Here is a 15,527-nt window from a genome sequence, read left to right as displayed (position 1 = left end):
TCAACACACCCCCAGCGCAGTGTGCTTGACAAGGCTGGTTAACCCCAAGGGACATTACTAAACCTAGTTTAGCATATGTGGGTGTTATTTCTTCTGTCCGCCTTGCAATGAAAGAAAAAAACAAGCCTATTCACAGTATTCATTGCACAGAGCAATCATGTGGTTGCAGTATCTCCCTTCATTGCAAAATTTTGTTAATGATGCCTGCAAAGTGCACTGCTTTTTTAGATCTGACCTTTCCAAGGACAGGTCACTCAGAACTCTATAAATTGTTGGCAAAAAAAATTTGAGGATTTGAGGGTACCCCATATACATGCATACATCCTTAATAATACACTGTGTCCTGTCCTGCACAATATACACAAATGAAGAAGCTTGTGTAAATCTTTAATGATGCAAAGGTCTCTTTGCAGGGTGGGGTGAGCAGCACAGCAAAAATTTGCCTTTTTAACTGTCTTCAAGATGCTCCATATTTCCTGTGTGGGGTGGGGGATAATTTTCCTGCCATGGAGTGCACAATCTGGCCTGGGTGCAATGAACCACTTATTACAGTAAATATTTTCAATAAGCTGTTTTCACTACCCTGTCTTGAATAAGCCTAAAGTACCTTTATTGAAGACCAAGACATAGGGGGGAAGAGCTTTGATAAAAATCTATTGTCAGGCTGGGTGGGGGGAAACCCCATAATACTAATCACAAGACTGGTGCCAACCAACTTGGGGCCTGCATGACCAAGGCTTCTGTCTTGTGGCTCAGGGCATTTATCACCTAATGACCAGCCATTAGGCCTTTACAAAGGTATTAGAAAACACCCTACATCACATAGGATAAATTGGACAGGATAACCAAACTGACACAGCAGGAACTCAGAAATCTGCAAGATGCCTTTCAACTGCCCACAGTGTAACGGAAATCCTATTGGGAATAGAGTACATTTGCCACTGCATCAGGCATGGGCACCCACTCGCGGTCCTACCTTACCCACTCCACGGGTGCTATGGATAAGCCCACTCTGGTACACATGACTGTACATGGTCCTGCACCACTGCCTTGCCAGCATGGCAACACTGGCAATGCTGTGGACACAAGCTGGGGTTCAGCCCCAAGAAGAGTGCAGGACAGCCACACTCCTGAGCCATGTGCGAAAATGACAAAGATTTTTAGTAGAACTTTTGAATGGGCTAACTGCTCAATGTCATCTCCCCTGACAGCTGTTCCTTGCCCTGACATAAAAGAGACCGCAACCCAGACAGAGGAGCAATGGTATAAATCAGGATACTGATTATGTAATTGAAAGACTTCTAAAAATAGAAGTTATGAAATTATGGTGGGTGAGAAGAAAGCCCAAGTACTTGAATTCTTTCTAACTATCATATTTACTACCTGCAGAATAATATTGATGACGCATTGTAAAGATTTCAAATGTGTCTTTTGACAGGAGTGAAAACAAGATCGGTGTCAGATTCTAGGAGGCACCACTCTTTACTGGTGTATTTGATGAGCATGGTTGTTTGTTTGTTTGTTTCTTTCTTTCAAAATAGCCGCCGACAGGAGTGTTTGCTCAGAGCTCTGAAAGCTTTTTCCTATTTTGTGAACCTTTCTTCTTCTCTTGTTTGGTTTCCCTCCCCTAGACAGTCTGACCCTTTTCCTACTGTAGTCCCCCACTTTTCATTTCTTTTTCCTGCCTTTTTTCTGCTTTTCTCCACCCGTTCTCCTGCAGTCATCATCTTCCCCTCCCCACTACCTCCCTCAGGTTGTTTTTTGTTTTCCCTTTGTAGTACCAAATTTAGTCAGGCTTCTGGCCTACTTGACTAGGAAAACAGACAAAGATGAGAAGTGCTGATACTGCTTATTTCAGTTACATGTTCTGACATAAGGATTCCTGCATGCCTTGTTTAGTCTTGATATATGCTTGTAAACTTAGAGAGTCCGAGAAATCCTTTGAAAAAGACAAGTGGGAGATTCCCCTTGCTGTCTGGAATTCTCTCTGTGATCACAGTATAGCCCTAATTAAAGAAAAGCTGGCTCTGTCAGTTCGGAGATTCAACCACAACACAAAGTTTGATTTCTTCCACAATTTGGTGCTGTGACTCAGATAGAGACACCAGAAGTGATCAGTTGGGACACAGACATCTCTTCACTGAAGCCCTGGTGACAAACCAAGGTAAGAGACCTTTTGAAATCTCTATTGGGGCTTTTCAGTGAGAGGCTGTCTCTGTGTCTTCCCGATTCACTGCTTGAGGCTCACCCTGTCTGAACTTTTTTTCTGCCAGAACTGTCAGACCCACTGTGTAAGTTGTAACTGTGAGTAGAAAGACTTAAGGTTAAAGACTCTGTGTTGCTGTTGTCAATTAAAGTATTTCCCCATGTGAATTGAGTTAAGTTTTGTAAAGAACTATGCGGTCTCTCTGACGCCAGGAGTGGAAACCTTGTGCAGCCGCCCTGAAGACAACAGATTTGGTCTGTGTGCTCTTCGAAAGCAAGGGTGCAAAGCGGAAACTCTTAGAGTGTGAGTGTTTTCCACAATAAGCGTTGACCAGGGCTGAGACTAAAGAAATGCTCTTGAACCTCGTGCCTCAACACAGAAATTCCCTTGTGTGAATTGAAAGTATGAATTGAGACATATGAGCCACTGACCAGGTCTGAGACTAAGATTGGGTTCAGGTGCCGCAAGACTGTCCGGAAGGGCAGTTTTGAATGCAAGGGGGCCCAACTGGAACCCCGTAACCCAGTGGACAGGTTTACCCTTTTCCCACCCTCATAAATGAGCCGTGTCTAACCGTGAGTAACTGCATTGTGTGCCATTATTGCCGTGGTGTCTTGTCTTTGGACATTAGCCGCAGCATTTCTGTGCCACTAGCAAATCTCATGACCTGACCAGACACCCTCAATAAGCCATTCCTGTGTAAAAGACCTGTGTGAATTGTGTTAAGGAAACAGGGAGCGGAGGATCTAAAGATGTACCAGCTCCACCAGAAGGGACTCCAGCATTGTACATGTACACACACTATGGCCATAAAAGTTGTAAGTTTCTAGACAAATAGAATTGGTATACCAGAGATGATTTTAGCTGGCAGTTTCCCCTGGAGGGAACATTTGATTTAAGTAAAATTGTTCATCTCTGCAGAGACCTTGAGTTAAGAGGTAGTAATATACCACAGACTCAATGGGACACATTTTTTAATTGGTATGAAGAAGCTTTCAAGAGACGTCAAGAATCTCAAATTCAGAGTCTTAAGCACTCCCAAGAGAAACTGAAATCTCAGATAAAAGAATTAAAACAGAAAAGTGCACCAAAAAGGTCCCCCCCATCAACAGTACTATCAGCACCAAAACTCCTTTATCCACAAATAACTAAGAATGAAGCCAGTCTTCATCTGGCCTTCCAACTACTATCCTATGGTCCTCATCCATGTGGGAACCAATGATGCGGCCCGGAGTAGTCTGGACCAGATCATGGATGACTACAGAGCTCTGGGGGCCAAGCTTAGAGAGTTGGGGGCCCAGGTGGTCTTTTTGTCCTTCCTCCCAGTTAGTGGAGGCCGTCAGTGGCAGAGTGCCTGCATCCGTGAGGTGAATTGGCACCTCCGGAGTTGGTGTCATCACACCGGATTTGGCTTCCTGGGCCATGACCCGCACTTCAGATCAGAGGGCATCCTGGGGCATGATGGTCTCCATCTCTCCCCCAAAGGTAAGAGTTTGTTTTCTTACTGGCTAGTTGACCTCCTCTGGTGGGCTTCAAACTAAGTTTGTCGGGGAGTGGGGATCCACAAGAGCAAGAGAACACTCAACCAGGTGTAGGACCTGCCCAGGTAAGAGCTCAGGTATATACCAAGGGACCAGTTGTCTCTCAGGTAGGGGGGGTGCCCAGAGCTTCTTGGGTGGAATTAAGGTGTCTCTTCACTAATGCAAGAAGCATGGGGAACAAGCAGGAGGAGCTTGCTGTCCTGCTTGCAAGTAGTAAAATCAACCTGGTTGGCCTAGTAGAGACATGGTGGGATGAAACATTTGACTGGGCATTAGACACAGAGGGCTATAGGTTGTTTAAAAGAGATAGGAAGGGGAAAAAAGGTGTGGGGGGGGGTTGCACTCCATGTTAGGGAATAGTATACCAGTTCTACCTTCCAAATGGGACCAGAGGAAGGCTTAACTGAGACCCTGTGGGTCAAACTTCAAGGAGGGTGGGGGGAGAGGGATTTGGTGGTAGGGGTTTACTACAGGCCAGCACATCAGGAGGAAGAGCATGCATTCTCAGTTAGAGCTTGATCACTGAGGACTGCCCATTGAATGGGAATTCTATTAGGACACCTCTCAGCTTTTTGTATACTCGAGAACCTGGTTCCCCACGAGATTCCCCCCAGTTGGACCATCCCCAAGGCTGCTCAGTATCCTCCTGCCCTTCATCATCTTGGGGCTCTCCTCTTGTGGCTAGAGGATGCACAGCTCTCTTTTGGAAGAGAATAAACAGTTGGTTGGGGTGGCCTATCATCAGTGCTTCTCTCCATACTGTTGCAATCGTGTAACCGTGTTAGAAGCTGCTGTCTAAACCTTTGCTCCAGCCAGCTGCAAACTACAATCAGCCTTCTTATTGGATTCCTTAAAACATTCTAACATTTCATTAGTCCTGGTTTCCATAAGATCAAAATTGGCTTCCTCCCTCCTCGTTAACCTATTGAAGACATCATGAATTTCAGATATCATTCGGTCAGTGGACATAGATATATTTTGGGACACTTCAGCCAGTATCTGAAGGATATTTTCCTTAGATAGTCTTTGATTTGTTCTATAATTGTGTTGACGTTGAGCATTAACAGCTGCTCTTGATGATCCAGGAACCACAGCTGTAGTAGTGGGGTTTGTTGTGTACAAGAGAAAAAGAAGGCTCTCATGAGGTGTTAGGCTACTTTTAAACAGTCATTATTTAAATATTTTAACAGGGCACCCCACACAAGAATTAACAATGAAAACCCACTATCACCCAACTGTGTTCTAAAGGCTGCACCCCTAAAATATTCTGACAAGTCTCAAGGCATCCTGTCCCTCCCCTGCCTATGCCTGGTACCCCTCTGCCTAGAAAAAACATGTACCATCATCTACCCAGCAGGGAATAGGTTAGATTTGTTTAAGGAGACTGTCGCAGGGCACTTCTGCACCCCGCTTCTAGGGATACTCGAACTTAGGGGGGGAAGGTGTGTCGCAGGGCACTGAAGCGCCCTGCTCCTAGGAAAAGGTACAGGTGCCTGTTGCCGGGGCAACCACTGTGGTCAGCTGACCAGAAGGGGGCAGGGCCTGGCCTATATAAACAGCCTAGGCTGAGGCCAAGGAGGCAGTTTCCCTTTGGCAGCTGAGGAAGTTGGAGTTCTGTTGAAGCAGTGCAGTGCAGTGCAGTGCAGTGCAGTGCAGTGCAGTGCAGTGCAGTGCAGTGCAGTGCAGTGCAGCCCGATGGCCTGAAACAGCTCCTGTGTGAGGAGACTGGATGGAGGAAGTCCTGGTAGGGATTTGGGTTGATAAATTGCTTGATGGTTTAGAGTTTATGTTTTAGCCAGGAGGCTTAGCTTTGAGTTGCAGCTGATTGGCTGATGTTATTGCTTTTGGTTGTTACACTGGAGGACCAGGTAAGGCTAATAGGGGTTGGAGGAGGCCTCATTAGGGGCTCCACAGTGGTGTGGGGACCCTGGTACCAGAAAGGGCACAGCAGTCAAGGGTGCACTGACCCTAGCCCTGAAAAGGGGCTCAGTGTATTGAGAGCCAGGTAAGGCCAAGGCCGCTTGAGCCATATAGGAATCATAGACCCGAGGAGGGGATTTAGGGGCCAGGCACGGCTACGGCCACCTGAGCCCCAATTGTGAGGAGCACCAGAGTGGCCACGGGCGAGAAGCCCCAGGGAGGGCGCACAGGAATAGAAGGCCCAGGGAAGGGATTTGGGGGCAAGGCACGCCTACAGCCACCTGAGCCCTGTTTGGGAGACAGGGCCCCAGTGCGGGCAGAATCGTGAGAGTGCCCCGTGGGGCATGGCTGCAAGAGAGGCCAGAGAGCATCCGTGGGGAGCACGGGCAGCGGTGAGAGGAGAGAGACCAGGGAGCACTAGTGACAGAGCGCAGGCTAAACAGCCATGAGAGAGGCCAGGGAACCCACGAGGGTGCAGGCAACTAAGACAAGCCCAGAGGATGTCCGTGAGGAAGCGGGCTATAGCGAGGCAAGTAAGGGGCTGCCGTGAGGGCACAGCAAGGGATTTACCTAGACAATGGCCGGTACATCTGCAAGGCTTGGGGCATGGTATTAGGGGTGGTAGGAGCCACGTGTAGCCCTTAAGGCTTTAGTGCACGGGGTCAGCTGAGATGGGGCACTGGCCGGGATACATCGGGGGTACCGTGTCCAAAGGGTTGAAAAGGCAGCCTCCCATAGCACTAATACCACCAAAGACGTGGTGGACGAGAACGAGGGTGCATTTATATCAACTTGGCATGGTAGGGGGCGCTAGGGGAGATCACGGCCACTCCTAGGACCCCGCCCCATGACAGGGACCAATCTCCCCAACCCCAGGAGACTAAGGATGCATGTAACAGTAATATTTTAGCCCCATGTCTAACACCACTGCTATAACTTACTAGTCACTGTTAGCGAGGCTTGTGGGGTCTCCGGCACAGGACTCACTTGGCAACCTAAAGACTCCTGCAACAGAATATTGGTTGAGTCAGAGTCCTCTTCCTCATCATGAGCAGAAAAGTTGTTTCAGGTCCCCTGCTGCTCATCATCGTGGGTATCTGGTACCAAAAGGCATGGGTTAACCAGAGCAGAAGGCAAGCTCATTTCAGGCTGTGTGCCGTAGAGGTCCCTTGAGCAGCCCCAAGTGAGGTCGTTAGTCTGTGACTGAGTCAGTGACTGAGGAGGCTGATTGCATGGAGCTTGAGAAATGGCTGCCAATGTGCTGTGGCACCGAGGATTTTCTGGTTCCTTGTACAACAAACCTGTTGTCCCAAATTCATTCGGGCAAGCCTGTGAAGCATCTCTTTTAAGGATGGTAGACAGCTTTCATAAAATGGAATCATTCTATGTGAGGCACCGAATGAAAATTATTGTCCTTGACATGATGGAAAGCACACTTTAAAGACTTGATCTTACTGCGGCACTTTTCCAGGCCCAATAGATGCCACATTCCTCTAAAAGTTGCACAATAGCCACATACTAGCTTATTTATTTGGTTTTCCAGTTGTGTCAGCACTTTCCTTTCACCCCAAATATCAATCAGTGGCTCAATTGGTCCACGGCCTTGCGAAGTATCTGGCATGTCTTCCAAATTTTGCCTTTTCTTGGTCCCTTCCATTGCCAACAAAAGCAGAGCAGATGAGATAGTGATGTTTGCGGTACAGCCTGCTATGACCTTTTCTGGGGTATATCCAAGAACCTGCCACCTGTGTACCTTTTATGAAGAGAGGCATAATCCAAGTGTGATTTGTGCATTCTCCAGACATTTGTGGCAGTTCTTTACTTTTGATAGTCTATCTGCTGGCATTCAGAAGGATACTCACACAACTATTGTGCTGGTGATTGGTGAAAATGGTGGGTGATGATCACTGTTAGACCTTGACTCCATGCGATGCCCACTGACTAGGGAGACAATGGATCAATGCCATCAGGCATCACCTACACACATTGCTAATCAACAGCTTTATTCAAAAAGGATACAGCTTTGGGCAAGGTCCAACAAACTAGGGAGCAGCCACAAACATTTGTTCTTTCCATATTTGTACACCTTGGTTTATGCTCATTAACATTTACTCCACATTTTTCCCTTCTTTGTTCCACCCATATTCCCTCCTATCTTGAGCTTCACCTCCGTTTACTGTTTACTTCATTAGAATGGAATTGCCTATGCATGTATTATTTGCATGTCTTTTTGCTATGAGCACATGCCTAGACCCCTGACCCCAGCTTCTTTTGGTCATTTGCGGTTTCTTGCTGATTTCTTCACCATCTCCAGGGTCTTACTTCTGCCTTATCTCCTAACAACAGCCATTGGTCTGTATCCTGTTCTTCTTACACAATGAGCTATATATCTTACAACACAACTATATTGTTAGGAAAATGCTTGCTAAGCATCTTGCAATGTTACTTTTAACATACCATTCTGCCTTGTGGTTAGCAGCTTTGCCTTTTATTCATCTGCAGATCCAGTGCTCCCCAAGATCCAAATATTGTCACCCTAACAATCACTGCAGGTGAAAAACTGCAAATGAGTTAGAATGGATGATTGAAACACATTTCCATTAGATATACAGGCAGTAACAAAAGCAGTTTCCACAAGGTGATCAGGGTTCTTACAGTGTGGGAGGGGATGCAATGTGGGTGGTGGTCCCTAATCTCATTTTTGGGTGAAAAGCATAGAAGTTGAATATTCCATGTGCTTGAAGGTAAATTGTGGAATGGAATAGAAACCCTTCCCTGTGCTTAGGGTGCTGTTGGCTGCCAGGCTTCAGCAGTGAGTGTGTCATGGCTTTTGAATGGTTTTCTGGCAATTTTTTCATGCAAAGACATTGGCAGCCTGCACCTATCTGCTTTCTAAAACAGCCATCCGTGACTTGACTTGAGGAACTGAGAAGCTGTTCTGGGGAGACCATAATTACAATACCATTTAAAATTATTTGCTTAGCCAGCATTGACCTTCAACTTACAAGGAACACCAGGGAAGCCTGAAGCCTGAATTCTCAGCACTGCATTGAAAACCGTTATTAATTATTGGGCCGATGCCATGTAGTGTCTGAGGTGGGATGGATGATGCATGGTTTGGTCTAGTGTTTAAGCAGACAGGCAATTTTTCACAGAAAACAGACAAGCGTAGCCTACCTTTTGTGGGGTCAGAGGGTGTTTAACACATCAAATGTGAAATGCAGGAAGCTAAGGAAGGATTGGGGATAGGAATGTGGTAACATTTCAGCTCTTTTCAACCAAAACTGGAAAGATGCAAGGAGGATTTGGAAGAGCACAAGATTTGTGTAGCTATTGACGTATAAATTACATGAGTGATTTCATGGTAACAAGGGACTGATTGTTGCAGGCTTTGAACAACAGGGAACAGAGGCAGAATTGGGTTTGTGGCCTGCTTGCTAAAGAAAATGGCTTCCTCTTGTCCTGATGGACTAAGCAGAAAGGAGAAGTTAATTTTGAATGCCATCAAAGATTCACGTTGCGGAAGTATGGTTCTACAAGAGTACTTTATAAACTTGATGCACTTGTGCTGGTGTCTTGTAAAACTCATGAATAGATAACTTGGGATGTTTGCTTTGAAGAAAAGGTTCTGGACTGAACTGTACAAGGTACTCCCATGTTGCAACAAGCATCAAGCATAGGTTCATAAGACCACAGTGGCATGTTGGCCATACATTAAGGGCAAGCCTTACCAGATGGCACATGGAAGCCATTCGGACTGGTGGGAAAGAATCATCATGTCCATGTGGAATTATGACCAGTGGCTGGAAACATTAAGAATGAGCAAAAAGACGTTCTTCCATATTGCTATGTTGCTTGCACCATGCATCCAGAGCCAGACAACTGTCACGTGGAAGCCCATCAGCCCAGAGAAGCATATTGCCATGGCTGTGATGAAACTGGCTACTCCAATAATCCTGCGCTGTGTTGTGAATCAGTTCAGTGTGGCTCCCTGCACTGCTGTGAGGGTGATCAGAGAGGTATACCACCTGCTGCAGGAGCTGGCCACAAACAAATTCATCTGCCTAAGTAACCCCTGGGAGATGGTGGAAGGATTCTGGGCAGTGGGCTTCCTGAACTGCATGGAGCACTTGACAGCACACACATTTCCATCCTAAAACAGTCCCAGGACAACCGTTCATTCATAAACAGAAAGGGATTTCCTTCGGTCATTCTCCAAGCTATAGTGGATCACCAAGGTAGATTTACAAACATTTACTCAGGATAGGCAGGAAGCACCCATGGTGCATGTGTGTTTTGAAACTCACCGCTGCCTGGGATGATGAGAAGGGCCAATATGCCCCAGGACTGGAGGAGGTTGTCATCCAGGGTGTTTCAGCGCCCCAACTGATAATTGCTGATGTGGCTTACCCACTCCTGCCCTGGCTTATGAAGCCCTACAGCAGGCAAGTAAGTGACCCACAAAAATTACTGTTCAACCATCAACCAAGCAAATGCTGCATGAGTGTAGAGCATTCATTTGGGCGCTTGAAAGCCCACTGGAGATCACTCAACTACAGGCTAGAGGTCGAGGCTGAGAACATCACCTCGTTCATAATGGCAGCATGCTGCATAATATCTGTGAGACAAGGGATGAGGTTTTCAGTGAGTCTTGGAATGAAAACTTAAGGGAAACCATTGAAGATGCAAGACTTACACAGAGAGCAAGGGGGAGGCGGTTAGAGATACAGGCAAACAGCAGCAGGGGAGCTGTCATCACAAATTGCCTGGTGGCATACATCTTGGCTGCTGAGGAGGGGGAATGTGCTCTGTAATTGTGTAAATGGATCATTTTGGTATTTCATCTTGCATTTCTTATTACTCTATAATTGAAAAAATTCTTACTGAGATAAAGTTTTGGATACTTGGTTTGTAACGGACTCTTGGGGAGGTCTCTGCATGGGATTTGAAGAGAACATATTCCCTGTAGGATGGAGGGGAGGGGTTGCAGTGGGTGGGGGGCATGTGGGATAGGTCTGGATTGTTTTGGGGTGGCAGGCAACTTGAGAAGAAAAGGAGGAGTAAAACGGGGGGGGGGATATGACTGCAGGTGATGATCTGCGATGCAAGCAGTAATAGGATTGAAATGCAAATAGGGAAAGTGATAAGAAATTTTCCTCTTACTGAGCCTGGGTTTTGTTTTCTGTATCACCTCAACCACACCATCCCCTGCTGTGCAAGGTGCGGGGGGGACAGCTCATCAGACTGTCTTTGCACTGGTTTGGTGTTGTTGTAGAGGTGGATAAAGATTCCTTGGGTACTGGGGGTCCCTGTGCCTGTACCAGCATGCATGCATGCTGGGCAGTGTGGTAATTGCCAGGCAGGAGGTGGAGTAGGCTGATCAGAGATCCCCCATGTGTGGGGCAGCTGTTCTGGGCACAGGGATCCCCAGTACCCAAGGAATCTTAATCCACCTCTACAACAACACCAAACCATCCCTGCCCACCCCAATCAGACATGCTGTTTGATGAGAGGATACAAATGACAGGAGGCAGATCGTGCATTCTCTTTTACAGAAAAATCCTTTAATGTTTCTATTCAACCTTTTATTTTATTTTTCACATTAGCAAAACCATGATTGAGTTACACTTTTAAAAATACAACCATTCAAAGTGGCAGCCACCCCACCCTGAAGGAAATTCAGCAGACAGGGGAGCCCAACACCATTTGGGCAGCAGCAGTACCCCATAGTTTGAGGAAAGCACCCCTGCAGGACAGAGACAAATAGCACAAGTTAACACAAGTCTGGTGGTGTGGCACAGTGGGGAGGAGGGTTTGTTCCCCCTCACATCATCTTGCAATTATTTCTAATGACTACCAAATGCTGACAATGAGCATCTAGGGGATTCGATGAACTTACAGATTCATAGATTCTCAGAGTGTGAGGCTGGAAGGGACCTTGGAAGATCATCGGGTCCAACCCCATGCACCAAGCAGGGAAGACAACTGGGGTCAGGTGACGCCAGCAAGGTGACTATCCAGTCTCCTCTTGAAGATTTCCATGGTAGGTGATTGCACCACCTCTGGAGGAAGCTTATTCCACAGTCTGGACACCCTAGCTGTGAAGAAGTTTTCCTGATGTTGAGCCTGAAATGGTCTTCCAGGAATTTATGGGCAGTACTCCTGGTTTTCCCCAAGGCTGCCTTGGTGAACAGTTGTTCACAGAGTCCTTGATGTACACCCTAATGTAGCAGTAAGCCACTAACTCCTGGCAGCACACGGGGGAACAGGGACTCCCTCAATACCTGCTGATCCCCCCTGACCAGTTTGTAGCAGGCCACAAGGTCCCCCCTTAACCTTCTCTTGTGGAGGCTAAACAGGTTCAGGGCCTGTAGCCTCTCCTCAGAGTTTGTTGAAATTTGCATTTTTTGAAGTCCAAAATTTCAGTCCTGATATCTAATTTGTCTGCCTTGAGACAGACAGTGAACATGATGATTTCATGTTTGCTGTCATCCAGGCTACCTTCTAGTTTTAAGTTGGTTACCAGGTCATCTCCTTTGGCCAGGACCAACTCTAGAATAGTATTGCCTCTAGTTGGCTTGTGTACTTCCTGAGTCAGGAAAAGATCTTTTGATGCAGGTCAGGAAGGAAGGTGACTGCTCTGACTTGGCTGAGTGTTCCTCCCAAGAGATATCTGCATAATTGAAGTTGCCCATGATGACCATACCCTGTGCTCATGCAGCCTCTGCCAGTTCTTGGGTGAACTCTAGATTGAGTTTCTCCCCCTGGTTTGGTGGTCTGTAGTATATACCTACAGCTAGGTCTCTCTCATTGTGCTTTCCTCCCCCCACCGCAGTTTGACCCACAGGGTTTCAAGCCATCCTTCTTTGGAGCCGATATCAGTCTCCAAGGAAATGTACTGCTCCCTCAAACAGAGAGCTACACCTCCATCTTTCTTCCCTGCTCGGTCCCTTCTATGCAGAGTGTAGCAGGGCACTGAGGTGTCTGCTACTTGTGGAGCAGTAATGAAGGAGCCTAGGTGCAGGTTGCTAGGGCAACTGGAGGGAGCCAGGAGCCCACCCCTGTTAGCAGTCAGCTGACGGGAAGGGGGAGGGCCTCGTTCCTATATAACTCCCAGGCTGAGGCCAGGCAGGCAGTTCCCTGCTGGCAGAAAAAAGGGGAAGGAACTCTGCCAGAGCAAGAAAAGAGAAGAGGCCAAAATGCACAAGCAGTTGGTACAGGTGAAGGATGGAGTGGGGGTGGCTCGAGTGATGTAGCTAATTGGCAGAAATGTATGTTATAGCCTAGGGACTTGAGTTTTGTGTTCACTGTTTATGACCAGTGGCTTGGGAGGGCTATAAAAGGGAAGGAGGAGGCCTCATAAGGGGACCAACGGCAGAGAGAGCCACGAGAAGCCCCCAACAAGGGGGCAGCAATTCCGAGGCAAAGGCTCGGGACAGCCCGAGTGCACGGTGAGGCGCGGTGTGAGACACGGTCTGCGGAGAGCCCGAGCGCCCAGTGAGATGCAGGCTGTGGAAAGCCCAAGCGTCAAAGAGAGTATAAGACAGAACAACATCTTGTTACCTGTCAGTTCCATGTTCTTGGGGAACCCTGACACAGGACACAGACTGTCTGACTCACAAAGAATCACCACCCCCCGCACCTAAACAGAAACTGATTAAGATGAAGTGAGAGACACATCTAAAACCCTCCAGATAAGGGTGACAGAAGTGCAACAACTGCCCTAGGTCTCATTTGCATCTGAGATGGGAACAGATGACCATTCATTTACATGAGAGATGGAGAACAGAAAACCTGAAGCAGAGACTGCAGTGAATTCTGGGATCAGCAAAGCAGGGGAGCACTGCATGATGCGGAAGCTGTGCTTCAAATGCTAATCAACCCCCACACCCAGCTCAGCATTTATCAGACCAGTTCTAATCTGGATTGACAAAGGACTTTTCCTTCCCCCCACACACACACCTCTAAGCAAAAGTAAGTTTATTGGGCATCTTGGGCCGTACATTCCCCGGTCCCACTATGGGAGGCCGATGTAAACTTAATTGGCTACAACTCGGTTGCTGGGTTAGGGAATGCTGAGGCAATAGACCGAGTCAGAGTGGGGTATGGGCAACATTTGAACAATGGTACAGGGTTCATCACAGCGTCCAGCCCGTTGGAGCCCTGTCCACAAGTGTTGTCATACTTTTCCCGAGACGACTGGTGGAAGTCCTCTCCACAACAGGTTATGAACACTCCAATAAGTGCCTTAAGTCTGTTAAAAGACTATAATAAGATCTGGAAAGTCATGCTAAGCTGAGGCTTGTTCACAGCAAGTAAAAATCCAGAAACCCTGATGCTGCAATCTATTGTTTCTGAAGACACCAGGAGATATCCCATCAAGTATATCTGCTATCCATAGGAATGTCAAGCTGGCTCCAAGTAGATGTTTCCTGAGTATCAATCAAGTTCCTGAGATGTTCCACCCAGATAACCCCTTGTCAATAGAAAAGACAATTTGATTTACACTACTGAGAATGCTTGAAAGAAGCTGAACTGGGGGTATAAAAATCTGTAAAAGAAGCAGCAGTGTGTGCTGACACCACTCGCTTTCTTCTGGAGAGGCTGCAGGAGGAAGATCATCTCCCTTCCAGGATCGTGCTGAGAACTTTGACCTGTCAGCTTTGCAACCCGAGTGCCTTGGACTGGTGAGATCCCAGCTCTCTCTCTCTTTTCTCTTCTCTCTCTCTAAGCATAGATTTCTGAACTTGAACTGTATTAGTTAAGCTTGAGCTAAGTTTCCCCAAATACTTAGTGAAACCAGGGTATACTGTGACTGTTTGTGTTTGTTTTTCCTTTGCATGTCTATCACTACTAGTGTCAATATATATTTCATCTACTTAGCAATAAATAACTTATATAGTCAAACTGGTGGTAATTGGGTATATTTTGCCTTCTTTACTTCTCTTTCCCCACTTGCTCTGTAGCAACACCCCTCTTATGTAAGCTAAAGATCCCTGTGAAGCCTAGAAATACTGTGGGGTCTGCTCATCAAGAGACTAAAAGATTGGGATGTGCTGAGTTCAAAACACATAAGGGGATCAGCTTGTACAGGCTGATTGACCCAGTTTGGCTCAGACGTGCCCTAATGAACTGAATGCTGGCCCATGAGGGTATCATCTGGACACCCAGCCAGATTCAGAGGTATTCTGTTTAATTGTGTGCTTGTGTCTGACTGTGGTTATTGTTGCTCTGATGAACTGATTCTTGGCATATGAGGGTGTCAGCCTGTCCATGCTGATCAACACGGCCAGGTCAGGTGTGTCACGTTAATCTGTGTGTGTTTGTGTGTATGACTGATTTGGTGACTGGAGGAACCCAGCCCCACTGAACTGAGTCCTGCAAGATAGCTCCACTGGGGGTGAGGGCTTGCAGAAGGGAGAGATACAGCTCCATAATAGAAACACAAGTAACACAAGAAGCACATTGATAGAATTACCAAGACCCTAGTCCTAATAAATGAGCACACCCCAAAGTAGCGGGCAAATCTGGTAACAATCTGGTACATCAGCAAAGCTTGGGGCATGGTAAAGGGGTGGTTGGAGTCACGCATAGCCCATAAGACTGGGGTGCGCAGAAACACCCATTAGCGAAACAGGGCTAATTTACAGGAGGAAAACCATGTCCAGGGAGAAGAAGAGGCAGCCTCCCTATCATATACATTTGAGATCAAAGACGCAGAGGCCGAGAATTAAGGGTGCTCTGTAGACAAACTGGACACGGTAAGGGGTACTAGGGGAGAGCACGGTGACCCTAGGACACTGCTCCTGCTACCCAGAGCATAGTCTTCCATGGCTATTCTCCAATCATGTGAGGAGTTC

General features: G+C 47.0%; 1 long non-coding RNA gene across 2 annotated transcripts in view; it reads left to right on the top strand.

The window, feature by feature from the left end:
• Positions 1 to 10,574, top strand: part of LOC149856537 (uncharacterized) — a 43,489-nt gene extending 32,915 nt beyond the window's left edge. For both annotated transcript variants that reach the window (XR_016444482.1, XR_016444481.1), the window contains exon 4: positions 9,056 to 10,574. This is a non-coding gene — a long non-coding RNA (uncharacterized LOC149856537). The remainder of the gene's footprint in view (positions 1 to 9,055) is intronic.
• The last annotated feature ends 4,953 nt before the right edge of the window (positions 10,575 to 15,527 follow it).

The sequence above is a fragment of the Crocodylus siamensis genome, chromosome 10, assembly GCF_052110815.1.
Source record: "Crocodylus siamensis isolate JL-2025a chromosome 10, ASM5211081v1, whole genome shotgun sequence".
Lineage (NCBI taxonomy): Eukaryota > Metazoa > Chordata > Crocodylia > Crocodylidae > Crocodylus > Crocodylus siamensis.
The sequence above is the reverse complement of the archived record's forward strand: the minus strand, read 5'-3'. Positions and strand labels throughout refer to the sequence as shown.